We start from the raw sequence: 26703 nt of genomic DNA, 5'->3' as shown, positions 1-26703 counted from the left end.
CTGGGCTGGGGGGCAGTCAACCACCAGTACACACAGCAGAACCTAAACCCATACCATTATTGCTAAGCAGCAAGACAGGGGCCCATTGCACTCCCACGGGGCCTTTTTAAATGCAATCCATAACCCGGATTTGCCAGGAACCCTTCTTACTCCTCCTACTTGCATGTGACACTGGGCTTAGGATCTGCATAGGAAACACACACACAAGCACACACCTACCTTTGTTGCCTGCAGATGCCTCCTTGGCTGTCCCCAAACGGTATCAAACCAACACCCACGGGAAGCTGTAAGCATAGAGGACATGCCTGCACCCCATTGGACTTACCTGTGTGGGTTAAACCCGGGTTATTTGACAACCTATGGCGGTGATGGTTCTGCTCAGGCAGAGCAGTGCTGATGCTCCTCATAAAGCTGTCGCTGCTGTGAAGGTTCTAGGTGACATCACAAATCCCTATGGTTACATACACAACAAAGCTGGGTTGTTGTTGTTTACACTCTGCAAGGCCTGTGGAAGTGAGTGACATCATAGCACTGTAGTTCTGAGGGTTCTAGATGGATGCAACAATCTCCTGTTGCTTCTATGAAGGCCATAATAGACGACATCACCAAACAGCTCCATAGTCACATACACAGCAAAGGAGAGATGTTGTTTACACCTAGTGATGTCAGTGGTATTGAGTGACATCACAGCACAGTGCTAAGGCTCCTGGGCCTGGACACAGCAGCGGCTGCAATATCTCAACGGAGAATACGTTTATATATATGTGTGTGTGTGCGCGTATATATATATATATATATATATATATATATATATATATATATATATTTCTCCGCCGAAATCACTTTTAAACCCATTTCCACCTTTTTTTCCCTTCTCTTCCTCTTACTTTTTTTTCACGTTTTTTTACGTTTTTCTCCTTTTTGCCTCTTTTCTGGGCGTATTATTCTTCTTTTTCTTCTTTTTTTTCGTCTAATGCATACCCCATCAGTGCAGCAATGCTTATTCAATACCGCCAGCAGATGGAGACACTGGGGGATAATTTTCTAAGGATTTATACTGATTTTTCCTGTCTGAATTTGTCGCACAGAAAGTTGCAGGCCAAATATGTGTGACATTTCTGCGACTTTAGCTTCTAGAGCATTTTTACAACATTATACATAGGTGCTGAATACATAAAAAGCGACTGTTCAGCGACAGACAAGTCGCATCGGCTGAAAGTAGGCCAGAATGTCAGTCCATGTTGGAGCAGGTTTAGATACAGTCTAAAGTATAGATCTCAAAGTCTGTGCACAGAATTTAGCAAGGGCCTCGCACCTTCTGATGCATCAGGTAGGTGCACAATAGCATAGCCTAACCCTCTGTACTTTGGTCTATATTGATGCGGGACATAGACAGCCAGCTGATGACCAATCCATTAGTGCAATGGATGGCTGGAAGCATTTGTCTTTGCCTTTGCAATACCACAGAAGCAATGCATGGTCAATGTACAGCAATGACACACCTGTGTGAACAGCCAGGAGACCCCCCCCCCCCCCCCATGTTATGTTACATAGTTACATAGTTAGTACGGTCGAAAAAAGACATATGTCCATCAAGTTCAACCAGGGAATTAAGGGGTAGGGGTGTGGCGCGATATTGGGGAAGGGATGAGATTTTATATTTCTTCATAAGCATTAATCTTATTTTGTCAATTAGGAACATTCAGCACCCACCCGCTATCAAGGCAGCTGCCTATCATGTCATGCCCTACCTGCACAGGTGTGCTGGCTACTCAAATGATCCAATTAAGGAGGCCATTTAGTCAGCAGCAGCAGAAGTCCTGTGCCTGGACGCTCCAACAGCGGCCAGACACAAGCAGAAGCAGAAGCAGCAGAAGCAGCAGCAGCACCACCTTTTGTTTTTTGGCTGCAGCAGCAGCAAGGCCCACAGGGCTGGCTAGCTGGCTAGCCAGCAAGCAGGTAGCAATGAAAGTAGGAATCTTTCTTTTTAACCCTGTAAGGGGGTGGTGCACTGTACCCGAAGATACTGCCATATCGGGTCAATGCATAGGGCGACGGAAGCAAGCTTCGAAATCGGCCCCCGTTCTCAAAAATCCATTTAATATATGGTCCCCAGATAGGGGACGTATCAGATATTAAACTGATAAGAACAGATACTACACTTGATCTTAGCCAAAAGGCCGAGAAGCGATAACCGTGAAAGGGGCGGGCCCAACAAGGTGCCCTTCATGGGCACTATCACTGCTTGCTGTCAGGGAGGCTGCCAGACAATTTTCCATGCACACTCTGGGCTGGGGGGCAGTCAACCACCAGTACACACAGCAGAACCTAAACCCATACCATTATTGCTAAGCAGCAAGACAGGGGCCCATTGCACTCCCACGGGGCCTTTTTAAATGCAATCCATAACCCGGATTTGCCAGGAACCCTTCTTACTCCTCCTACTTGCATGTGACACTGGGCTTAGGATCTGCATAGGAAACACACACACAAGCACACACCTACCTTTGTTGCCTGCAGATGCCTCCTTGGCTGTCCCCAAACGGTATCAAACCAACACCCACGGGAAGCTGTAAGCATAGAGGACATGCCTGCACCCCATTGGACTTACCTGTGTGGGTTAAACCCGGGTTATTTGACAACCTATGGCGGTGATGGTTCTGCTCAGGCAGAGCAGTGCTGATGCTCCTCATAAAGCTGTCGCTGCTGTGAAGGTTCTAGGTGACATCACAAATCCCTATGGTTACATACACAACAAAGCTGGGTTGTTGTTGTTTACACTCTGCAAGGCCTGTGGAAGTGAGTGACATCATAGCACTGTAGTTCTGAGGGTTCTAGATGGATGCAACAATCTCCTGTTGCTTCTATGAAGGCCATAATAGACAACATCACCAAACAGCTCCATAGTCACATACACAGCAAAGGAGAGATGTTGTTTACACCTAGTGATGTCAGTGGTATTGAGTGACATCACAGCACAGTGCTAAGGCTCCTGGGCCTGGACACAGCAGCGGCTGCAATATCTCAACGGAGAATACGTTTATATATATGTGTGTGTGTGCGCGTATATATATATATATATATATATATATATATATATATATATATATATATATATATTTCTCCGCCGAAATCACTTTTAAACCCATTTCCACCTTTTTTTCCCTTCTCTTCCTCTTACTTTTTTTTCACGTTTTTTTACGTTTTTCTCCTTTTCGCCTCTTTTCTGGGCGTATTATTCTTCTTTTTCTTCTTTTTTTTCGTCTAATGCATACCCCATCAGTGCAGCAATGCTTATTCAATACCGCCAGCAGATGGAGACACTGGGGGATAATTTTCTAAGGATTTATACTGATTTTTCCTGTCTGAATTTGTCGCACAGAAAGTTGCAGGCCAAATATGTGTGACATTTCTGCGACTTTAGCTTCTAGAGCATTTTTACAACATTATACATAGGTGCTGAATACATAAAAAGCGACTGTTCAGCGACAGACAAGTCGCATCGGCTGAAAGTAGGCCAGAATGTCAGTCCATGTTGGAGCAGGTTTAGATACAGTCTAAAGTATAGATCTCAAAGTCTGTGCACAGAATTTAGCAAGGGCCTCGCACCTTCTGATGCATCAGGTAGGTGCACAATAGCATAGCCTAACCCTCTGTACTTTGGTCTATATTGATGCGGGACATAGACAGCCAGCTGATGACCAATCCATTAGTGCAATGGATGGCTGGAAGCATTTGTCTTTGCCTTTGCAATACCACAGAAGCAATGCATGGTCAATGTACAGCAATGACACACCTGTGTGAACAGCCAGGAGACCCCCCCCCCCCCCCATGTTATGTTACATAGTTACATAGTTAGTACGGTCGAAAAAAGACATATGTCCATCAAGTTCAACCAGGGAATTAAGGGGTAGGGGTGTGGCGCGATATTGGGGAAGGGATGAGATTTTATATTTCTTCATAAGCATTAATCTTATTTTGTCAATTAGGAACATTCAGCACCCACCCGCTATCAAGGCAGCTGCCTATCATGTCATGCCCTACCTGCACAGGTGTGCTGGCTACTCAAATGATCCAATTAAGGAGGCCATTTAGTCAGCAGCAGCAGAAGTCCTGTGCCTGGACGCTCCAACAGCGGCCAGACACAAGCAGAAGCAGAAGCAGCAGCAGCACCACCTTTTGTTTTTTGGCTGCAGCAGCAGCAGCAAGGCCCACAGGGCTGGCTAGCTGGCTAGCCAGCAAGCAGGTAGCAATGAAAGTAGGAATCTTTCTTTTTAACCCTGTAAGGGGGTGGTGCACTGTACCCGAAGATACTGCCATATCGGGTCAATGCATAGGGCGACGGAAGCAAGCTTCGAAATCGGCCCCCGTTCTCAAAAATCCATTTAATATATGGTCCCCAGATAGGGGACGTATCAGATATTAAACTGATAAGAACAGATACTACACTTGATCTTAGCCAAAAGGCCGAGAAGCGATAACCGTGAAAGGGGCGGGCCCAACAAGGTGCCCTTCATGGGCACTATCACTGCTTGCTGTCAGGGAGGCTGCCAGACAATTTTCCATGCACACTCTGGGCTGGGGGGCAGTCAACCACCAGTACACACAGCAGAACCTAAACCCATACCATTATTGCTAAGCAGCAAGACAGGGGCCCATTGCACTCCCACGGGGCCTTTTTAAATGCAATCCATAACCCGGATTTGCCAGGAACCCTTCTTACTCCTCCTACTTGCATGTGACACTGGGCTTAGGATCTGCATAGGAAACACACACACAAGCACACACCTACCTTTGTTTCCTGCAGATGCCTCCTTGGCTGTCCCCAAACGGTATCAAACCAACACCCACGGGAAGCTGTAAGCATAGAGGACATGCCTGCACCCCATTGGACTTACCTGTGTGGGTTAAACCCGGGTTATTTGACAACCTATGGCGGTGATGGTTCTGCTCAGGCAGAGCAGTGCTGATGCTCCTCATAAAGCTGTCGCTGCTGTGAAGGTTCTAGGTGACATCACAAATCCTTATGGTTACATACACAACAAAGCTGGGTTGTTGTTGTTTACACTCTGCAAGGCCTGTGGAAGTGAGTGACATCATAGCACTGTAGTTCTGAGGGTTCTAGATGGATGCAACAATCTCCTGTTGCTTCTATGAAGGCCATAATAGACGACATCACCAAACAGCTCCATAGTCACATACACAGCAAAGGAGAGATGTTGTTTACACCTAGTGATGTCAGTGGTATTGAGTGACATCACAGCACAGTGCTAAGGCTCCTGGGCCTGGACACAGCAGCGGCTGCAATATCTCAACGGAGAATACGTTTATATATATGTGTGTGTGTGCGCGTATATATATATATATATATATATATATATATATATATATATATATATTTCTCCGCCGAAATCACTTTTAAACCCATTTCCACCTTTTTTTCCCTTCTCTTCCTCTTACTTTTTTTTCACGTTTTTTTACGTTTTTCTCCTTTTCGCCTCTTTTCTGGGCGTATTATTCTTCTTTTTCTTCTTTTTTTTCGTCTAATGCATACCCCATCAGTGCAGCAATGCTTATTCAATACCGCCAGCAGATGGAGACACTGGGGGATAATTTTCTAAGGATTTATACTGATTTTTCCTGTCTGAATTTGTCGCACAGAAAGTTGCAGGCCAAATATGTGTGACATTTCTGCGACTTTAGCTTCTAGAGCATTTTTACAACATTATACATAGGTGCTGAATACATAAAAAGCGACTGTTCAGCGACAGACAAGTCGCATCGGCTGAAAGTAGGCCAGAATGTCAGTCCATGTTGGAGCAGGTTTAGATACAGTCTAAAGTATAGATCTCAAAGTCTGTGCACAGAATTTAGCAAGGGCCTCGCACCTTCTGATGCATCAGGTAGGTGCACAATAGCATAGCCTAACCCTCTGTACTTTGGTCTATATTGATGCGGGACATAGACAGCCAGCTGATGACCAATCCATTAGTGCAATGGATGGCTGGAAGCATTTGTCTTTGCCTTTGCAATACCACAGAAGCAATGCATGGTCAATGTACAGCAATGACACACCTGTGTGAACAGCCAGGAGACCCCCCCCCCCCCCATGTTATGTTACATAGTTACATAGTTAGTACGGTCGAAAAAAGACATATGTCCATCAAGTTCAACCAGGGAATTAAGGGGTAGGGGTGTGGCGCGATATTGGGGAAGGGATGAGATTTTATATTTCTTCATAAGCATTAATCTTATTTTGTCAATTAGGAACATTCAGCACCCACCCGCTATCAAGGCAGCTGCCTATCATGTCATGCCCTACCTGCACAGGTGTGCTGGCTACTCAAATGATCCAATTAAGGAGGCCATTTAGTCAGCAGCAGCAGAAGTCCTGTGCCTGGACGCTCCAACAGCTGCCAGACACAAGCAGAAGCAGAAGCAGCAGAAGCAGCAGCAGCATCACCTTTTGTTTTTTGGCTGCAGCAGCAGCAAGGCCCACAGGGCTGGCTAGCTGGCTAGCCAGCAAGCAGGTAGCAATGAAAGTAGGAATCTTTCTTTTTAACCCTGTAAGGGGGTGGTGCACTGTACCCGAAGATACTGCCATATCGGGTCAATGCATAGGGCGACGGAAGCAAGCTTCGAAATCGGCCCCGTTCTCAAAAATCCATTTAATATATGGTCCCCAGATAGGGGACGTATCAGATATTAAACTGATAAGAACAGATACTACACTTGATCTTAGCCAAAAGGCCGAGAAGCGATAACCGTGAAAGGGGCGGGCCCAACAAGGTGCCCTTCATGGGCACTATCACTGCTTGCTGTCAGGGAGGCTGCCAGACAATTTTCCATGCACACTCTGGGCTGGGGGGCAGTCAACCACCAGTACACACAGCAGAACCTAAACCCATACCATTATTGCTAAGCAGCAAGACAGGGGCCCATTGCACTCCCACGGGGCCTTTTTAAATGCAATCCATAACCCGGATTTGCCAGGAACCCTTCTTACTCCTCCTACTTGCATGTGACACTGGGCTTAGGATCTGCATAGGAAACACACACACAAGCACACACCTACCTTTGTTGCCTGCAGATGCCTCCTTGGCTGTCCCCAAACGGTATCAAACCAACACCCACGGGAAGCTGTAAGCATAGAGGACATGCCTGCACCCCATTGGACTTACCTGTGTGGGTTAAACCCGGGTTATTTGACAACCTATGGCGGTGATGGTTCTGCTCAGGCAGAGCAGTGCTGATGCTCCTCATAAAGCTGTCGCTGCTGTGAAGGTTCTAGGTGACATCACAAATCCCTATGGTTACATACACAACAAAGCTGGGTTGTTGTTGTTTACACTCTGCAAGGCCTGTGGAAGTGAGTGACATCATAGCACTGTAGTTCTGAGGGTTCTAGATGGATGCAACAATCTCCTGTTGCTTCTATGAAGGCCATAATAGACGACATCACCAAACAGCTCCATAGTCACATACACAGCAAAGGAGAGATGTTGTTTACACCTAGTGATGTCAGTGGTATTGAGTGACATCACAGCACAGTGCTAAGGCTCCTGGGCCTGGACACAGCAGCGGCTGCAATATCTCAACGGAGAATACGTTTATATATGTGTGTGTGTGCGCGTATATATATATATATATATATATATATATATATATATATATATATATATTTCTCCGCCGAAATCACTTTTAAACCCATTTCCACCTTTTTTTCCCTTCTCTTCCTCTTACTTTTTTTTCACGTTTTTTTACGTTTTTCTCCTTTTCGCCTCTTTTCTGGGCGTATTATTCTTCTTTTTCTTCTTTTTTTTCGTCTAATGCATACCCCATCAGTGCAGCAATGCTTATTCAATACCGCCAGCAGATGGAGACACTGGGGGATAATCTTCTAAGGATTTATACTGATTTTTCCTGTCTGAATTTGTCGCACAGAAAGTTGCAGGCCAAATATGTGTGACATTTCTGCGACTTTAGCTTCTAGAGCATTTTTACAACATTATACATAGGTGCTGAATACATAAAAAGCGACTGTTCAGCGACAGACAAGTCGCATCGGCTGAAAGTAGGCCAGAATGTCAGTCCATGTTGGAGCAGGTTTAGATACAGTCTAAAGTATAGATCTCAAAGTCTGTGCACAGAATTTAGCAAGGGCCTCGCACCTTCTGATGCATCAGGTAGGTGCACAATAGCATAGCCTAACCCTCTGTACTTTGGTCTATATTGATGCGGGACATAGACAGCCAGCTGATGACCAATCCATTAGTGCAATGGATGGCTGGAAGCATTTGTCTTTGCCTTTGCAATACCACAGAAGCAATGCATGGTCAATGTACAGCAATGACACACCTGTGTGAACAGCCAGGAGACCCCCCCCCCCCCCCATGTTATGTTACATAGTTACATAGTTAGTACGGTCGAAAAAAGACATATGTCCATCAAGTTCAACCAGGGAATTAAGGGGTAGGGGTGTGGCGCGATATTGGGGAAGGGATGAGATTTTATATTTCTTCATAAGCATTAATCTTATTTTGTCAATTAGGAACATTCAGCACCCACCCGCTATCAAGGCAGCTGCCTATCATGTCATGCCCTACCTGCACAGGTGTGCTGGCTACTCAAATGATCCAATTAAGGAGGCCATTTAGTCAGCAGCAGCAGAAGTCCTGTGCCTGGACGCTCCAACAGCGGCCAGACACAAGCAGAAGCAGAAGCAGCAGAAGCAGCAGCAGCACCACCTTTTGTTTTTTGGCTGCAGCAGCAGCAAGGCCCACAGGGCTGGCTAGCTAGCAAGCAGGTAGCAATGAAAGTAGGAATCTTTCTTTTTAACCCTGTAAGGGGGTGGTGCACTGTACCCGAAGATACTGCCATATCGGGTCAATGCATAGGGCGACGGAAGCAAGCTTCGAAATCGGCCCCCGTTCTCAAAAATCCATTTAATATATGGTCCCCAGATAGGGGACGTATCAGATATTAAACTGATAAGAACAGATACTACACTTGATCTTAGCCAAAAGGCCGAGAAGCGATAACCGTGAAAGGGGCGGGCCCAACAAGGTGCCCTTCATGGGCACTATCACTGCTTGCTGTCAGGGAGGCTGCCAGACAATTTTCCATGCACACTCTGGGCTGGGGGGCAGTCAACCACCAGTACACACAGCAGAACCTAAACCCATACCATTATTGCTAAGCAGCAAGACAGGGGCCCATTGCACTCCCACGGGGCCTTTTTAAATGCAATCCATAACCCGGATTTGCCAGGAACCCTTCTTACTCCTCCTACTTGCATGTGACACTGGGCTTAGGATCTGCATAGGAAACACACACACAAGCACACACCTACCTTTGTTGCCTGCAGATGCCTCCTTGGCTGTCCCCAAACGGTATCAAACCAACACCCACGGGAAGCTGTAAGCATAGAGGACATGCCTGCACCCCATTGGACTTACCTGTGTGGGTTAAACCCGGGTTATTTGACAACCTATGGCGGTGATGGTTCTGCTCAGGCAGAGCAGTGCTGATGCTCCTCATAAAGCTGTCGCTGCTGTGAAGGTTCTAGGTGACATCACAAATCCCTATGGTTACATACACAACAAAGCTGGGTTGTTGTTGTTTACACTCTGCAAGGCCTGTGGAAGTGAGTGACATCATAGCACTGTAGTTCTGAGGGTTCTAGATGGATGCAACAATCTCCTGTTGCTTCTATGAAGGCCATAATAGACGACATCACCAAACAGCTCCATAGTCACATACACAGCAAAGGAGAGATGTTGTTTACACCTAGTGATGTCAGTGGTATTGAGTGACATCACAGCACAGTGCTAAGGCTCCTGGGCCTGGACACAGCAGCGGCTGCAATATCTCAACGGAGAATACGTTTATATATATGTGTGTGTGTGCGCGTATATATATATATATATATATATATATATATATATATTTCTCCGCCGAAATCACTTTTAAACCCATTTCCACCTTTTTTTCCCTTCTCTTCCTCTTACTTTTTTTTCAAGTTTTTTTACGTTTTTCTCCTTTTCGCCTCTTTTCTGGGCGTATTATTCTTCTTTTTCTTCTTTTTTTTCGTCTAATGCATACCCCATCAGTGCAGCAATGCTTATTCAATACCGCCAGCAGATGGAGACACTGGGGGATAATTTTCTAAGGATTTATACTGATTTTTCCTGTCTGAATTTGTCGCACAGAAAGTTGCAGGCCAAATATGTGTGACATTTCTGCGACTTTAGCTTCTAGAGCATTTTTACAACATTATACATAGGTGCTGAATACATAAAAAGCGACTGTTCAGCGACAGACAAGTCACATCGGCTGAAAGTAGGCCAGAATGTCAGTCCATGTTGGAGCAGGTTTAGATACAGTCTAAAGTATAGATCTCAAAGTCTGTGCACAGAATTTAGCAAGGGCCTCGCACCTTCTGATGCATCAGGTAGGTGCACAATAGCATAGCCTAACCCTCTGTACTTTGGTCTATATTGATGCGGGACATAGACAGCCAGCTGATGACCAATCCATTAGTGCAATGGATGGCTGGAAGCATTTGTCTTTGCCTTTGCAATACCACAGAAGCAATGCATGGTCAATGTACAGCAATGACACACCTGTGTGAACAGCCAGGAGACCCCCCCCCCCCCCCCCCCCATGTTATGTTACATAGTTACATAGTTAGTACGGTCGAAAAAAGACATATGTCCATCAAGTTCAACCAGGGAATTAAGGGGTAGGGGTGTGGCGCGATATTGGGGAAGGGATGAGATTTTATATTTCTTCATAAGCATTAATCTTATTTTGTCAATTAGGAACATTCAGCACCCACCCGCTATCAAGGCAGCTGCCTATCATGTCATGCCCTACCTGCACAGGTGTGCTGGCTACTCAAATGATCCAATTAAGGAGGCCATTTAGTCAGCAGCAGCAGAAGTCCTGTGCCTGGACGCTCCAACAGCGGCCAGGCAGAAGCAGAAGCAGCAGAAGCAGCAGCAGCACCACCTTTTGTTTTTTGGCTGCAGCAGCAGCAAGGCCCACAGGGCTGGCTAGCTGGCTAGCCAGCAAGCAGGTAGCAATGAAAGTAGGAATCTTTCTTTTTAACCCTGTAAGGGGGTGGTGCACTGTACCCGAAGATACTGCCATATCGGGTCAATGCATAGGGCGACGGAAGCAAGCTTCGAAATCGGCCCCCGTTCTCAAAAATCCATTTAATATATGGTCCCCAGATAGGGGACGTATCAGATATTAAACTGATAAGAACAGATACTACACTTGATCTTAGCCAAAAAGCCGAGAAGCGATAACCGTGAAAGGGGCGGGCCCAACAAGGTGCCCTTCATGGGCACTATCACTGCTTGCTGTCAGGGAGGCTGCCAGACAATTTTCCATGCACACTCTGGGCTGGGGGGCAGTCAACCACCAGTACACACAGCAGAACCTAAACCCATACCATTATTGCTAAGCAGCAAGACAGGGGCCCATTGCACTCCCACGGGGCCTTTTTAAATGCAATCCATAACCCGGATTTGCCAGGAACCCTTCTTACTCCTCCTACTTGCATGTGACACTGGGCTTAGGATCTGCATAGGAAACACACACACAAGCACACACCTACCTTTGTTGCCTGCAGATGCCTCCTTGGCTGTCCCCAAACGGTATCAAACCAACACCCACGGGAAGCTGTAAGCATAGAGGACATGCCTGCACCCCATTGGACTTACCTGTGTGGGTTAAACCCGGGTTATTTGACAACCTATGGCGGTGATGGTTCTGCTCAGGCAGAGCAGTGCTGATGCTCCTCATAAAGCTGTCGCTGCTGTGAAGGTTCTAGGTGACATCACAAATCCCTATGGTTACATACACAACAAAGCTGGGTTGTTGTTGTTTACACTCTGCAAGGCCTGTGGAAGTGAGTGACATCATAGCACTGTAGTTCTGAGGGTTCTAGATGGATGCAACAATCTCCTGTTGCTTCTATGAAGGCCATAATAGACGACATCACCAAACAGCTCCATAGTCACATACACAGCAAAGGAGAGATGTTGTTTACACCTAGTGATGTCAGTGGTATTGAGTGACATCACAGCACAGTGCTAAGGCTCCTGGGCCTGGACACAGCAGCGGCTGCAATATCTCAACGGAGAATACGTTTATATATATGTGTGTGTGTGCGCGTATATATATATATATATATATATATATATATATATATATATTTCTCCGCCGAAATCACTTTTAAACCCATTTCCACCTTTTTTTCCCTTCTCTTCCTCTTACTTTTTTTTCACGTTTTTTTACGTTTTTCTCCTTTTCGCCTCTTTTCTGGGCGTATTATTCTTCTTTTTCTTCTTTTTTTTCGTCTAATGCATACCCCATCAGTGCAGCAATGCTTATTCAATACCGCCAGCAGATGGAGACACTGGGGGATAATTTTCTAAGGATTTATACTGATTTTTCCTGTCTGAATTTGTCGCACAGAAAGTTGCAGGCCAAATATGTGTGACATTTCTGCGACTTTAGCTTCTAGAGCATTTTTACAACATTATACATAGGTGCTGAATACATAAAAAGCGACTGTTCAGCGACAGACAAGTCGCATCGGCTGAAAGTAGGCCAGAATGTCAGTCCATGTTGGAGCAGGTTTAGATACAGTCTAAAGTATAGATCTCAAAGTCTGTGCACAGAATTTAGCAAGGGCCTCGCACCTTCTGATGCATCAGGTAGGTGCACAATAGCATAGCCTAACCCTCTGTACTTTGGTCTATATTGATGCGGGACATAGACAGCCAGCTGATGACCAATCCATTAGTGCAATGGATGGCTGGAAGCATTTGTCTTTGCCTTTGCAATACCACAGAAGCAATGCATGGTCAATGTACAGCAATGACACACCTGTGTGAACAGCCAGGAGACCCCCCCCCCCCATGTTATGTTACATAGTTACATAGTTAGTACGGTCGAAAAAAGACATATGTCCATCAAGTTCAACCAGGGAATTAAGGGGTAGGGGTGTGGCGCGATATTGGGGAAGGGATGAGATTTTATATTTCTTCATAAGCATTAATCTTATTTTGTCAATTAGGAACATTCAGCACCCACCCGCTATCAAGGCAGCTGCCTATCATGTCATGCCCTACCTGCACAGGTGTGCTGGCTACTCAAATGATCCAATTAAGGAGGCCATTTAGTCAGCAGCAGCAGAAGTCCTGTGCCTGGACGCTCCAACAGCGGCCAGACACAAGCAGAAGCAGAAGCAGCAGAAGCAGCAGCAGCACCACCTTTTGTTTTTTGGCTGCAGCAGCAGCAAGGCCCACAGGGCTGGCTAGCTGGCTAGCCAGCAAGCAGGTAGCAATGAAAGTAGGAATCTTTCTTTTTAACCCTGTAAGGGGGTGGTGCACTGTACCCGAAGATACTGCCATATCGGGTCAATGCATAGGGCGACGGAAGCAAGCTTCGAAATCGGCCCCCGTTCTCAAAAATCCATTTAATATATGGTCCCCAGATAGGGGACGTATCAGATATTAAACTGATAAGAACAGATACTACACTTGATCTTAGCCAAAAGGCCGAGAAGCAATAACCGTGAAAGGGGCGGGCCCAACAAGGTGCCCTTCATGGGCACTATCACTGCTTGCTGTCAGGGAGGCTGCCAGACAATTTTCCATGCACACTCTGGGCTGGGGGGCAGTCAACCACCAGTACACACAGCAGAACCTAAACCCATACCATTATTGCTAAGCAGCAAGACAGGGGCCCATTGCACTCCCACGGGGCCTTTTTAAATGCAATCCATAACCCGGATTTGCCAGGAACCCTTCTTACTCCTCCTACTTGCATGTGACACTGGGCTTAGGATCTGCATAGGAAACACACACACAAGCACACACCTACCTTTGTTGCCTGCAGATGCCTCCTTGGCTGTCCCCAAACGGTATCAAACCAACACCCACGGGAAGCTGTAAGCATAGAGGACATGCCTGCACCCCATTGGACTTACCTGTGTGGGTTAAACCCGGGTTATTTGACAACCTATGGCGGTGATGGTTCTGCTCAGGCAGAGCAGTGCTGATGCTCCTCATAAAGCTGTCGCTGCTGTGAAGGTTCTAGGTGACATCACAAATCCCTATGGTTACATACACAACAAAGCTGGGTTGTTGTTGTTTACACTCTGCAAGGCCTGTGGAAGTGAGTGACATCATAGCACTGTAGTTCTGAGGGTTCTAGATGGATGCAACAATCTCCTGTTGCTTCTATGAAGGCCATAATAGACGACATCACCAAACAGCTCCATAGTCACATACACAGCAAAGGAGAGATGTTGTTTACACCTAGTGATGTCAGTGGTATTGAGTGACATCACAGCACAGTGCTAAGGCTCCTGGGCCTGGACACAGCAGCGGCTGCAATATCTCAACGGAGAATACGTTTATATATATGTGTGTGTGTGCGCGTATATATATATATATATATATATATATATATATATATATATATATATTTCTCCGCCGAAATCACTTTTAAACCCATTTCCACCTTTTTTTCCCTTCTCTTCCTCTTACTTTTTTTTCACGTTTTTTTACGTTTTTCTCCTTTTCGCCTCTTTTCTGGGCGTATTATTCTTCTTTTTCTTCTTTTTTTTCGTCTAATGCATACCCCATCAGTGCAGCAATGCTTATTCAATACCGCCAGCAGATGGAGACACTGGGGGATAATTTTCTAAGGATTTATACTGATTTTTCCTGTCTGAATTTGTCGCACAGAAAGTTGCAGGCCAAATATGTGTGACATTTCTGCGACTTTAGCTTCTAGAGCATTTTTACAACATTATACATAGGTGCTGAATACATAAAAAGCGACTGTTCAGCGACAGACAAGTCGCATCGGCTGAAAGTAGGCCAGAATGTCAGTCCATGTTGGAGCAGGTTTAGATACAGTCTAAAGTATAGATCTCAAAGTCTGTGCACAGAATTTAGCAAGGGCCTCGCACCTTCTGATGCATCAGGTAGGTGCACAATAGCATAGCCTAACCCTCTGTACTTTGGTCTATATTGATGCGGGACATAGACAGCCAGCTGATGACCAATCCATTAGTGCAATGGATGGCTGGAAGCATTTGTCTTTGCCTTTGCAATACCACAGAAGCAATGCATGGTCAATGTACAGCAATGACACACCTGTGTGAACAGCCAGGAGACCCCCCCCCCCCCCCCCCATGTTATGTTACATAGTTACATAGTTAGTACGGTCGAAAAAAGACATATGTCCATCAAGTTCAACCAGGGAATTAAGGGGTAGGGGTGTGGCGCGATATTGGGGAAGGGATGAGATTTTATATTTCTTCATAAGCATTAATCTTATTTTGTCAATTAGGAACATTCAGCACCCACCCGCTATCAAGGCAGCTGCCTATCATGTCATGCCCTACCTGCACAGGTGTGCTGGCTACTCAAATGATCCAATTAAGGAGGCCATTTAGTCAGCAGCAGCAGAAGTCCTGTGCCTGGACGCTCCAACAGCGGCCAGACACAAGCAGAAGCAGAAGCAGCAGAAGCAGCAGCAGCACCACCTTTTGTTTTTTGGCTGCAGCAGCAGCAAGGCCCACAGGGCTGGCTAGCTGGCTAGCCAGCAAGCAGGTAGCAATGAAAGTAGGAATCTTTCTTTTTAACCCTGTAAGGGGGTGGTGCACTGTACCCGAAGATACTGCCATATCGGGTCAATGCATAGGGCGACGGAAGCAAGCTTCGAAATCGGCCCCCGTTCTCAAAAATCCATTTAATATATGGTCCCCAGATAGGGGACGTATCAGATATTAAACTGATAAGAACAGATACTACACTTGATCTTAGCCAAAAGGCCGAGAAGCGATAACCGTGAAAGGGGCGGGCCCAACAAGGTGCCCTTCATGGGCACTATCACTGCTTGCTGTCAGGGAGGCTGCCAGACAATTTTCCATGCACACTCTGGGCTGGGGGGCAGTCAACCACCAGTACACACAGCAGAACCTAAACCCATACCATTATTGCTAAGCAGCAAGACAGGGGCCCATTGCACTCCCACGGGGCCTTTTTAAATGCAATCCATAACCCGGATTTGCCAGGAACCCTTCTTACTCCTCCTACTTGCATGTGACACTGGGCTTAGGATCTGCATAGGAAACACACACACAAGCACACACCTACCTTTGTTGCCTGCAGATGCCTCCTTGGCTGTCCCCAAACGGTATCAAACCAACACCCACGGGAAGCTGTAAGCATAGAGGACATGCCTGCACCCCATTGGACTTACCTGTGTGGGTTAAACCCGGGTTATTTGACAACCTATGGCGGTGATGGTTCTGCTCAGGCAGAGCAGTGCTGATGCTCCTCATAAAGCTGTCGCTGCTGTGAAGGTTCTAGGTGACATCACAAATCCCTATGGTTACATACACAACAAAGCTGGGTTGTTGTTGTTTACACTCTGCAAGGCCTGTGGAAGTGAGTGACATCATAGCACTGTAGTTCTGAGGGTTCTAGATGGATGCAACAATCTCCTGTTGCTTCTATGAAGGCCATAATAGACGACATCACCAAACAGCTCCATAGTCACATACACAGCAAAGGAGAGATGTTGTTTACACCTAGTGATGTCAGTGGTATTGAGTGACATCACAGCACAGTGCTAAGGCTCCTGGGCCTGGACACAGCAGCGGCTGCAATATCTCAACGGAGAATACGTTTATATATATGTGTGTGTGTGCGCGTATATATATATATATATATATATATATATATATATATATATTTCTCCGCCGAAATCACTTTTAAACCCATTTCCACCTTTTTTTCCCTTCTCTTCCTCTTACTTTTTTTTCACGTTTTTTTACGTTTTTCTCCTTTTCGCCTCTTTTCTGGGCGTATTATTCTTCTTTTTCTTCTTTTTTTTCGTCTAATGCATACCCCATCAGTGCAGCAATGCTTATTCAATACCGCCAGCAGATGGAGACACTGGGGGATAATTTTCTAAGGATTTATACTGATTTTTCCTGTCTGAATTTGTCGCACAGAAAGTTGCAGGCCAAATATGTGTGACATTTCTGCGACTTTAGCTTCTAGAGCATTTTTACAACATTATACATAGGTGCTGAATACATAAAAAGCGACTGTTCAGCGACAGACAAGTCGCATCGGCTGAAAGTAGGCCAGAATGTCAGTCCATGTTGGAGCAGGTTTAGATACAGTCTAAAGTATAGATCTCAAAGTCTGTGCACAGAATTTAGCAAGGGCCTCGCACCTTCTGATGCATCAGGTAGGTGCACAATAGCATAGCCTAACCCTCTGTACTTTGGTCTATATTGATGCGGGACATAGACAGCCAGCTGATGACCAATCCATTAGTGCAATGGATGGCTGGAAGCATTTGTCTTTGCCTTTGCAATACCACAGAAGCAATGCATGGTCAATGTACAGCAATGACACACCTGTGTGAACAGCCAGGAGACCCCCCCCCCCCCCCATGTTATGTTACATAGTTACATAGTTAGTACGGTCGAAAAAAGACATATGTCCATCAAGTTCAACCAGGGAATTAAGGGGTAGGGGTGTGGCGCGATATTGGGGAAGGGATGAGATTTTATATTTCTTCATAACCATTAATCTTATTTTGTCAATTAGGAAGATTCAGCACCCACCCGCTATCAAGGCAGCTGCCTATCATGTCATGCCCTACCTGCACAGGTGTGCTGGCTACTCAAATGATCCAATTAAGGAGGCCATTTAGTCAGCAGCAGCAGAAGTCCTGTGCCTGGACGCTCCAACAGCGGCCAGACACAAGCAGAAGCAGAAGCAGCAGAAGCAGCAGCAGCAGCAAGGCCCACAGGGCTGGCTAGCTGGCTAGCCAGCAAGCAGGTAGCAATGAAAGTAGGAATCTTTCTTTTTAACCCTGTAAGGGGGTGGTGCACTGTACCCGAAGATACTGCCATATCGGGTCAATGCATAGGGCGACGGAAGCAAGCTTCGAAATCGGCCCCCGTTCTCAAAAATCCATTTAATATATGGTCCCCAGATAGGGGACGTATCAGATATTAAACTGATAAGAACAGATTTTTTTTTTTTTTTTTTTTTTTTTTTATAAACCTTCAGGTTTAGACTAAACACCACTTAGATAATGCGTCATTTTTGACTCATGGTGAAGTCTAACTCATCATTAGGTCATTCTTTATTTGTTCAAAGCAAATTCAAAACAAATTCAAATACCATCACCATTACACCCTTACAACATGTCTCCACTTCAAAAATTTCCATATCCCCTCTGCATCTATTTCACCTAATTTCTTTTTATCACGTAAATAAACGGTGTACAACCTATCCAGAATCATTCTTAAACTTCCTTCCACAGTCACATCTTTTCTCTTAAACACATATAAATTTCTAACATCCCACAAGACTTCCTTCACAATCGCCAACAACACAAACAACACCCTTTCATTCTTTCTTCCAATCATACTAAGACCAAACATCACAACCTCATATGAGAACCTATTTATCCCAGTCAACTCCTTACACAACGGACCTATCCCTCTCCATACATTCTGAGCCATGTCACAATTCCAAATCACATGCATCACACTTTCAACCCCACTACAATCTTCCCTCGGACATATTTCACTCCTTCCAATACCTCTATTCCTTTGGAACTCTCTTACTGGTAGGGCTCCATGCAAACACTGCCATCCTATCTCTCTCTGTCTATTTGTTATTCCATCTGTCATTAAACTCTTCCACACCTTAGACACATCCTGGCCTCTTACCATATTAATCGGACACTCCACCTCACTTGCGGCGACATACCCAAACACATTCTTCTTACTTTCAAACAACTCCTTTCTCACACCAATCAACCTATAACTCTCCAAAAACTTTTCCACATACAAATACCAACTCGGGCACACAAACGCATAAGGCACTCTCAAATCTCTCTCCAGCCAACCTAATTTGCATAACACACGCCCACCTAAATATCTCAACATACATGCAAAATTATTTTCTCCTCTCATCATCCTTCTAACCGCAAACACCACATTCACCCCCAAATACACATCTAGATTTGGAAATCCCATTCCACCCTTACTACCATCCTTCATCACAACTTCTCTCCTCACTCTTTCCACTTTTGTACCCCAAAAAAACACAAACAAAATTCTTTTTAACTTCCTTAAAACCATATAACTTGGCGGAAACACTATTGCCACATACAATAAAATAGGCAATATTACACTTTTCACAACCAGCACTTTCCCAACCATAGACAAATCTCTCAACCTCCAAAGACTCAATTTTTTGGACACTCTCTTCTCTACATCATCCCAACTTTCTCTCCCATCCAATCTTTCATCCATTTTAACACCTAAAACCTGAATACCACCTTCAATATTCTTCATACCCACATCCTCACTTCCTTGCATACTACCAAAACATTTATACTCACTTTTGTCCCAATTCACCTTAAACCCAGACGCTCCACAAAACAATCCAACTAGTAACTTTGCCCTTCTCATAACAGCCACAGACTCTCCCAAAATACACACATCATCCATGTAGGCCAAAACTTTGACTTCTCTCCCACCACTCCCTGGAATTTTTAACCCTCTAACACACTTATCCCGCCGCAACATCTCTAATAATGGCTCCATAGCACATATAAAAGCCATAGGGGACAACGGACAACCCTGCCTTACACCAGAACATACTTTCACCTTCTCAGACATCCAACCATTTATCAAAACCTTACTATATACTCCATCATACAGCATCCTTACAACATTTACAAAATCACCCGGGAATCCCATTCTCACTAATACTCTAAACAAAAACCTATGTGACAGACGATCAAACGCCTTTTCAAAATCTATCGACATCACTCTAACCTCCTGTTTCCTACTCATACTATCCCATAACAAATCTCTCAACAAACACAAATTTTCATTTATTCTTCTCCCAGGCACTCCACACACTTGTTCTTCTCCAATCACCTGCTCAACCACATCTCTCATCCTATTTGTAATTATTTTAGCAAACACCTTATAATCTACATTCAACAAAGTTATCGGCCTCCAATTCCTCACATCATTCACATCACCTTTCTTATAAATCAACACAACCACTCCACTCTTCATACTTTCCACCATTCTCTCCTTCCTCCACATATACCTATACACTTCCACCAAATCATCCTTCACAACATCCCAAATCCAAGCATAAAATTCAACAGGCAACCCATCCTCTCCAGGCGTTTTATTTCTTGACATACTATCCACAGTCCTCTTCACTTCCTCCTCTCCAATCTCTCTCATCAGAGTCCCATATTCACTACCATCCACCCTCTTATCAAGCACTCTCAACACTTCATCCTGCAAGTCCTCTTCACAATCTTTTACCGCATACAACTCTTCATAAAAACTTTTAACCACTCCCAACACAGCTTTTCCTTTAACCAGACAGCCATCATCATCATACACTCTTACCATATCCTCTCTCTTCCCAATAACTTTTTTAAAGAAATATCTCGAACATTTCTCATCTTTCTCTAACTTATCAAGTTTTGCTTGATACATCAACTCTTTACCTTTCTCATTCAACCAATTTTTTAGATCACTCTTCACAACCTCAATCTGCTCACCCACACTCCAGCCATACTTCTTTAACTTATTGAGAAACACCAATCTTTTATTCAACCATTCATACTTCTTCTTCCTCCCAGCATTCCGCTTATATCCCTCTCTTTTAAAGAAAACTTTTGTTTGACCCTTAACCCATTCCCACCAACACAATATATCAGGAAAATCATTCTTTTTCTTACACCAACCCCTATACTTATTAACATATCTATCATACACTCCTTCCACTTCCAACAATTTAACATTTAATTTCCATACACCCCTCCCACTCACACAATCTGCATCCAATACTAACTCACAACACACATACTCATGATCTGAATATCCTACTTTTTCTTGCATATAATTCTTACATAACACACCCTTAGACACAAAACACATATCAAGTCTGGAACTATGACTTCCACTATCAGAATAATATGTATCTAACAAAGGACACACTCCACACGCTTCAGCCACATCCTTTAACTTAAAGTCACACACCATACTTTTAAGAATATTCCCAGATACATCCACATTCCCCTCAATTTCACAATTGAAATCCCCCACCCACACCAAAGGTATTTTACCCGGCAGAAACCTCTTAATTACCTCCAACAACCCCACCCGCTCCTCCCTCCTTACCGGCGCATACACATTTATCAACCTAAATTTAACCCCCTGCACCTTAACCTCCACCATGATACACCTCCCCTCCTCTATTACCACATAACTACAAACTTCAAACTTAAAGCTCTTAAAAAGCACCCCTACCCCATCATTCCTATTATGCCCAGACACCGACCAAACAGCAGGACCATAAGCCCATTCTCCCTTCCCCGGAATATCATTTAGCCCACATTCCTGCAAACAAATAATGTCCGCTTTTTTCCCTGCCAAGTCCTCCAAAATTACTGTCCTTCTGACTTTACTTCTAAAGACTCTAACGTTTATAGAACCGACTAAAAAAGACATACCACCATCTTAACAACCCTAAGGAAGAATTTGACAGAAAAGAAGAAAGTTATTTAGGTAGCTTTCCTCAGCGGTGTGGGAGAAGCTTCTCCCGCAGAGCACGCATCCATGTCGCTCTCAGATAGCGGTTGATACCGATTGTCCGTAGCCACCAGCGTCGACTCCATCTGTCCACCAGAAAGCTTCCTGGCCGTCTTCTTGGGGGGACGAAAAAGATCAAAGTCATCCTCTCTCTCTCTATGTCTCTCCTCACGGTCTTCACCCTCAGAAGAAGACCACTCTTCAATTTGCGGCGACTCCTCAGCCGGGGGACTGGGAGCATCCTCAATCTCCCCTTCTTCCACTTGCACCGCCATTTGCTCCTCCTCCACCACCACTTGCTCCTCCACCACCTTCACTTGCTCCTCTACCACCACAGGACTCTGTACCTCTCCAATAATAACGCTCTCTCTTGCAGGAACCACTGCAGCCGCAGCTGCAGCTGCCCTCCTCCTCTCCACCATTTCCTCTTCCATTCTCCTCTCCTCCTCCCTCCTCTTCAACACTGGACAGTTCTTGTACACATGGCCAGCTTCCCCACATAGGTCACAGGTCCTCGGGTGTGGACATGCACCCGCCTCATGCCCCGGTTGCTTACAGTTCCTGCATTTCTTACTGCCAGGGCAGGCCTCCTTCACATGTCCAAACAATAGACAATTTCTACAGAAAGATGGCTGTCCGTAGTAATAGAGATAACCTCTGAAACCAGCAATGGTAAAGTTCGCCGGAGGGTGCTTAACGCCTCCAATGCAATCTCCATCAAGCCGCAACTTCACAAAGAACTTATACGTGCCATTAAATACACCAATGCTGCTTGTCTGCTTAGTACCACCAGCAATAGACTCACAATAGATGCTCAAGAAGTTCTTAATCATAGAGACATCAACAAACGGATTGTACATGTGGATAAACAAAGTCTTTGTCCCCATTTCAAAAAGGGGATAAAAGGACACATCCCGCAAAACCTCACTTCCACTGTTCCGTTTTAAGCACTCATAAAAGTTCTGGCAGTCAGCATCATATAAGAAGGACACGTCATAAATACCTTGGCGCTTGTTCTCCTGGACACAAAAGAGGTCGCTCAAGGAAAATCCTGCCAGTCGCTCCACAATGGTATGGCCGATGTATTCAATGCTGTTTCTTAGACGATCCGTGGTTAGCACCTTGATGCGTACGGTCTTCTCCACTGCAGACATGTTGGATCCAGCCATCTTTCCAAATCTGTCGGTAACGAGTACCACAGTCTTGATCACCTACGCAGCTAGTCGCGGCGCAGTTCACTCGCACCCTCAGCGCCGACCGAGGCAATAAACCCCGATCTTAGCCAAAAGGCCGAGAAGCGATAACCGTGAAAGGGGCGGGCCCAACAAGGTGCCCTTCATGGGCACTATCACTGCTTGCTGTCAGGGAGGCTGCCAGACAATTTTCCATGCACACTCTGGGCTGGGGGGCAGTCAACCACCAGTACACACAGCAGAACCTAAACCCATACCATTATTGCTAAGCAGCAAGACAGGGGCCCATTGCACTCCCACGGGGCCTTTTTAAATGCAATCCATAACCCGGATTTGCCAGGAACCCTTCTTACTCCTCCTACTTGCATGTGACACTGGGCTTAGGATCTGCATAGGAAACACACACACAAGCACACACCTACCTTTGTTGCCTGCAGATGCCTCCTTGGCTGTCCCCAAACGGTATCAAACCAACACCCACGGGAAGCTGTAAGCATAGAGGACATGCCTGCACCCCATTGGACTTACCTGTGTGGGTTAAACCCGGGTTATTTGACAACCTATGGCGGTGATGGTTCTGCTCAGGCAGAGCAGTGCTGATGCTCCTCATAAAGCTGTCGCTGCTGTGAAGGTTCTAGGTGACATCACAAATCCCTATGGTTACATACACAACAAAGCTGGGTTGTTGTTGTTTACACTCTGCAAGGCCTGTGGAAGTGAGTGACATCATAGCACTGTAGTTCTGAGGGTTCTAGATGGATGCAACAATCTCCTGTTGCTTCTATGAAGGCCATAATAGACGGCATCACCAAACAGCTCCATAGTCACATACACAGCAAAGGAGAGATGTTGTTTACACCTAGTGATGTCAGTGGTATTGAGTGACATCACAGCACAGTGCTAAGGCTCCTGGGCCTGGACACAGCAGCGGCTGCAATATCTCAACGGAGAATACGTTTATATATATGTGTGTGTGTGCGCGTATATATATATATATATATATATATATATATATATATTTCTCCGCCGAAATCACTTTTAAACCCATTTCCACCTTTTTTTCCCTTCTCTTCCTCTTACTTTTTTTTTCACGTTTTTTTACGTTTTTCTCCTTTTCGCCTCTTTTCTGGGCGTATTATTCTTCTTTTTCTTCTTTTTTTTCGTCTAATGCATACCCCATCAGTGCAGCAATGCTTATTCAATACCGCCAGCAGATGGAGACACTGGGGGATAATTTTCTAAGGATTTATACTGATTTTTCCTGTCTGAATTTGTCGCACAGAAAGTTGCAGGCCAAATATGTGTGACATTTCTGCGACTTTAGCTTCTAGAGCATTTTTACAACATTATACATAGGTGCTGAATACATAAAAAGCGACTGTTCAGCGACAGACAAGTCGCATCGGCTGAAAGTAGGCCAGAATGTCAGTCCATGTTGGAGCAGGTTTAGATACAGTCTAAAGTATAGATCTCAAAGTCTGTGCACAGAATTTAGCAAGGGCCTCGCACCTTCTGATGCATCAGGTAGGTGCACAATAGCATATCCTAACCCTCTGTACTTTGGTCTATATTGATGCGGGACATAGACAGCCAGCTGATGACCAATCCATTAGTGCAATGGATGGCTGGAAGCATTTGTCTTTGCCTTTGCAATACCACAGAAGCAATGCATGGTCAATGTACAGCAATGACACACCTGTGTGAACAGCCAGGAGACCCCCCCCCCCCATGTTATGTTACATAGTTACATAGTTAGTACGGTCGAAAAAAGACATATGTCCATCAAGTTCAACCAGGGAATTAAGGGGTAGGGGTGTGGCGCGATATTGGGGAAGGGATGAGATTTTATATTTCTTCATAAGCATTAATCTTATTTTGTCAATTAGGAAGATTCAGCACCCACCCGCTATCAAGGCAGCTGCCTATCATGTCATGCCCTACCTGCACAGGTGTGCTGGCTACTCAAATGATCCAATTAAGGAGGCCATTTAGTCAGCAGCAGCAGAAGTCCTGTGCCTGGACGCTCCAACAGCGGCCAGACAGAAGCAGAAGCAGCAGAAGCAGCAGCAGCACCACCTTTTGTTTTTTGGCTGCAGCAGCAGCAAGGCCCACAGGGCTGGCTAGCTGGCTAGCCAGCAAGCAGGTAGCAATGAAAGTAGGAATCTTTCTTTTTAACCCTGTAAGGGGGTGGTGCACTGTACCCGAAGATACTGCCATATCGGGTCAATGCATAGGGCGACGGAAGCAAGCTTCGAAATCGGCCCCCGTTCTCAAAAATCCATTTAATATATGGTCCCCAGATAGGGGACGTATCAGATATTAAACTGATAAGAACAGATTTTTTTTATCTAAAGCCGAGGAACGTGCTTTCGATTCACCCAAAGTGCAAGAAAAAGTGCAAACGTGTTACACTAAAAAAACGTGCACAAAGGATGCGGTCTATCGCAAGCCCTTCTCCGATAGGAGAGAGGCCCCCCAACAAACCTTACCCTTCGCCTCCGGACCAAAAGGTACCTGCGAGGTTCCAGGTTCGATGTCCCTTTTCGCCGAAGCTACTAGGGGACCACAAATGCTCCCGGCATCCCCCTTGGCGTTAGCCAAGGTATCTGCCCGCAGAGCCGATTACGGTAGGTACCCTGCCAAAGCAGGAGTACCCGGGGTGTTTGCAGGGAGGTGCGGAACCTAATGGCCACACACACCTCCCTAGACCGCCAGGAGGGACACCCAGAAGGGCTACCGCATCCTGACAAATCCTGTGAACACACAACACGCAAAAAGTGACACAGTGAGACAAAAAAGAAATAAATAAGTGAATGTGTGCAGATATACTGCCCGGACATCCGGCCGGATCTATAAAAATTTCTCTGATCCTAGCCAGAAGGCCGGGAATCAAGAGGTGAGTGCCACAAGGTGAAGAGATTATGGTGCCCGTGCTTCAACTCAGTGAGTCTATTCTCCCAGTGAGTTTCGGCACCTCGGGGTCACCACTCCCCGAGGCACAAAAGTACCTCGGCTCTAGACCCTCTCAGCCTCATGGCGAGACCCGGAGGGAACAGGTCACATCGGGGCAGCCGTCGAGCTGATTCCTCAGAACCAGCCCCGGAAAGCCCTGGTACACCTGCATCCTCCATGCAGCACCCATCCCCACCAGCCCCATACCGGCGTTACGGTACACCGGCATGAAAAACTGATAAGAACAGATACTACACTTGATCTTAGCCAAAAGGCCGAGAAGCGATAACCGTGAAAGGGGCGGGCCCAACAAGGTGCCCTTCATGGGCACTATCACTGCTTGCTGTCAGGGAGGCTGCCAGACAATTTTCCATGCACACTCTGGGCTGGGGGGCAGTCAACCACCAGTACACACAGCAGAACCTAAACCCATACCATTATTGCTAAGCAGCAAGACAGGGGCCCATTGCACTCCCACGGGGCCTTTTTAAATGCAATCCATAACCCGGATTTGCCAGGAACCCTTCTTACTCCTCCTACTTGCATGTGACACTGGGCTTAGGATCTGCATAGGAAACACACACACAAGCACACACCTACCTTTGTTGCCTGCAGATGCCTCCTTGGCTGTCCCCAAACGGTATCAAACCAACACCCACGGGAAGCTGTAAGCATAGAGGACATGCCTGCACCCCATTGGACTTACCTGTGTGGGTTAAACCCGGGTTATTTGACAACCTATGGCGGTGATGGTTCTGCTCAGGCAGAGCAGTGCTGATGCTCCTCATAAAGCTGTCGCTGCTGTGAAGGTTCTAGGTGACATCACAAATCCCTATGGTTACATACACAACAAAGCTGGGT

The 26703-nt window shown here is 45.7% G+C and overlaps 8 non-coding genes and 2 pseudogenes across 8 annotated transcripts; all 10 read right to left on the bottom strand.

Annotated features, from left to right (window-relative positions):
* Positions 1-2001: 2001 nt before the first annotated feature.
* Positions 2002-2192, bottom strand: LOC130339312 (U2 spliceosomal RNA). Its single transcript, XR_008879702.1, has one exon. It is a non-coding gene; the product is annotated as a U2 spliceosomal RNA (small nuclear RNA).
* Positions 2193-4288: 2096 nt separating this feature from the next.
* On the bottom strand, positions 4289-4479 carry LOC130339311 (U2 spliceosomal RNA). The gene has a single exon (XR_008879701.1). It is a non-coding gene; the product is annotated as a U2 spliceosomal RNA (small nuclear RNA).
* Positions 4480-6572: 2093 nt separating this feature from the next.
* Positions 6573-6762, bottom strand: LOC130339267 (U2 spliceosomal RNA). The gene has a single exon (XR_008879671.1). It is a non-coding gene; the product is annotated as a U2 spliceosomal RNA (small nuclear RNA).
* A 2086-nt stretch (positions 6763-8848) lies between these two features.
* On the bottom strand, positions 8849-9039 carry LOC130339310 (U2 spliceosomal RNA). Its single transcript, XR_008879700.1, has one exon. It is a non-coding gene; the product is annotated as a U2 spliceosomal RNA (small nuclear RNA).
* A 2083-nt stretch (positions 9040-11122) lies between these two features.
* Positions 11123-11313, bottom strand: LOC130339268 (U2 spliceosomal RNA). The gene has a single exon (XR_008879672.1). It is a non-coding gene; the product is annotated as a U2 spliceosomal RNA (small nuclear RNA).
* Positions 11314-13398: 2085 nt separating this feature from the next.
* On the bottom strand, positions 13399-13589 carry LOC130339263 (U2 spliceosomal RNA). Its single transcript, XR_008879668.1, has one exon. It is a non-coding gene; the product is annotated as a U2 spliceosomal RNA (small nuclear RNA).
* Positions 13590-15686: 2097 nt separating this feature from the next.
* Positions 15687-15877, bottom strand: LOC130339309 (U2 spliceosomal RNA). Its single transcript, XR_008879699.1, has one exon. It is a non-coding gene; the product is annotated as a U2 spliceosomal RNA (small nuclear RNA).
* Positions 15878-17936: 2059 nt separating this feature from the next.
* LOC130339284 (U2 spliceosomal RNA) lies at positions 17937-18125 on the bottom strand. Its single transcript, XR_008879685.1, has one exon. It is a non-coding gene; the product is annotated as a U2 spliceosomal RNA (small nuclear RNA).
* A 6950-nt stretch (positions 18126-25075) lies between these two features.
* LOC130339280 (U2 spliceosomal RNA) lies at positions 25076-25256 on the bottom strand (annotated as a pseudogene).
* A 763-nt stretch (positions 25257-26019) lies between these two features.
* Positions 26020-26129, bottom strand: LOC130339292 (U2 spliceosomal RNA; annotated as a pseudogene).
* Positions 26130-26703: the final 574 nt, after the last annotated feature.

Source organism: Hyla sarda, unplaced genomic scaffold (genome assembly GCF_029499605.1).
Source record: "Hyla sarda isolate aHylSar1 unplaced genomic scaffold, aHylSar1.hap1 scaffold_540, whole genome shotgun sequence".
Classification (NCBI taxonomy): Eukaryota; Metazoa; Chordata; class Amphibia; order Anura; family Hylidae; genus Hyla; species Hyla sarda.
This window is presented reverse-complemented; position numbering and strand designations above follow the sequence as displayed.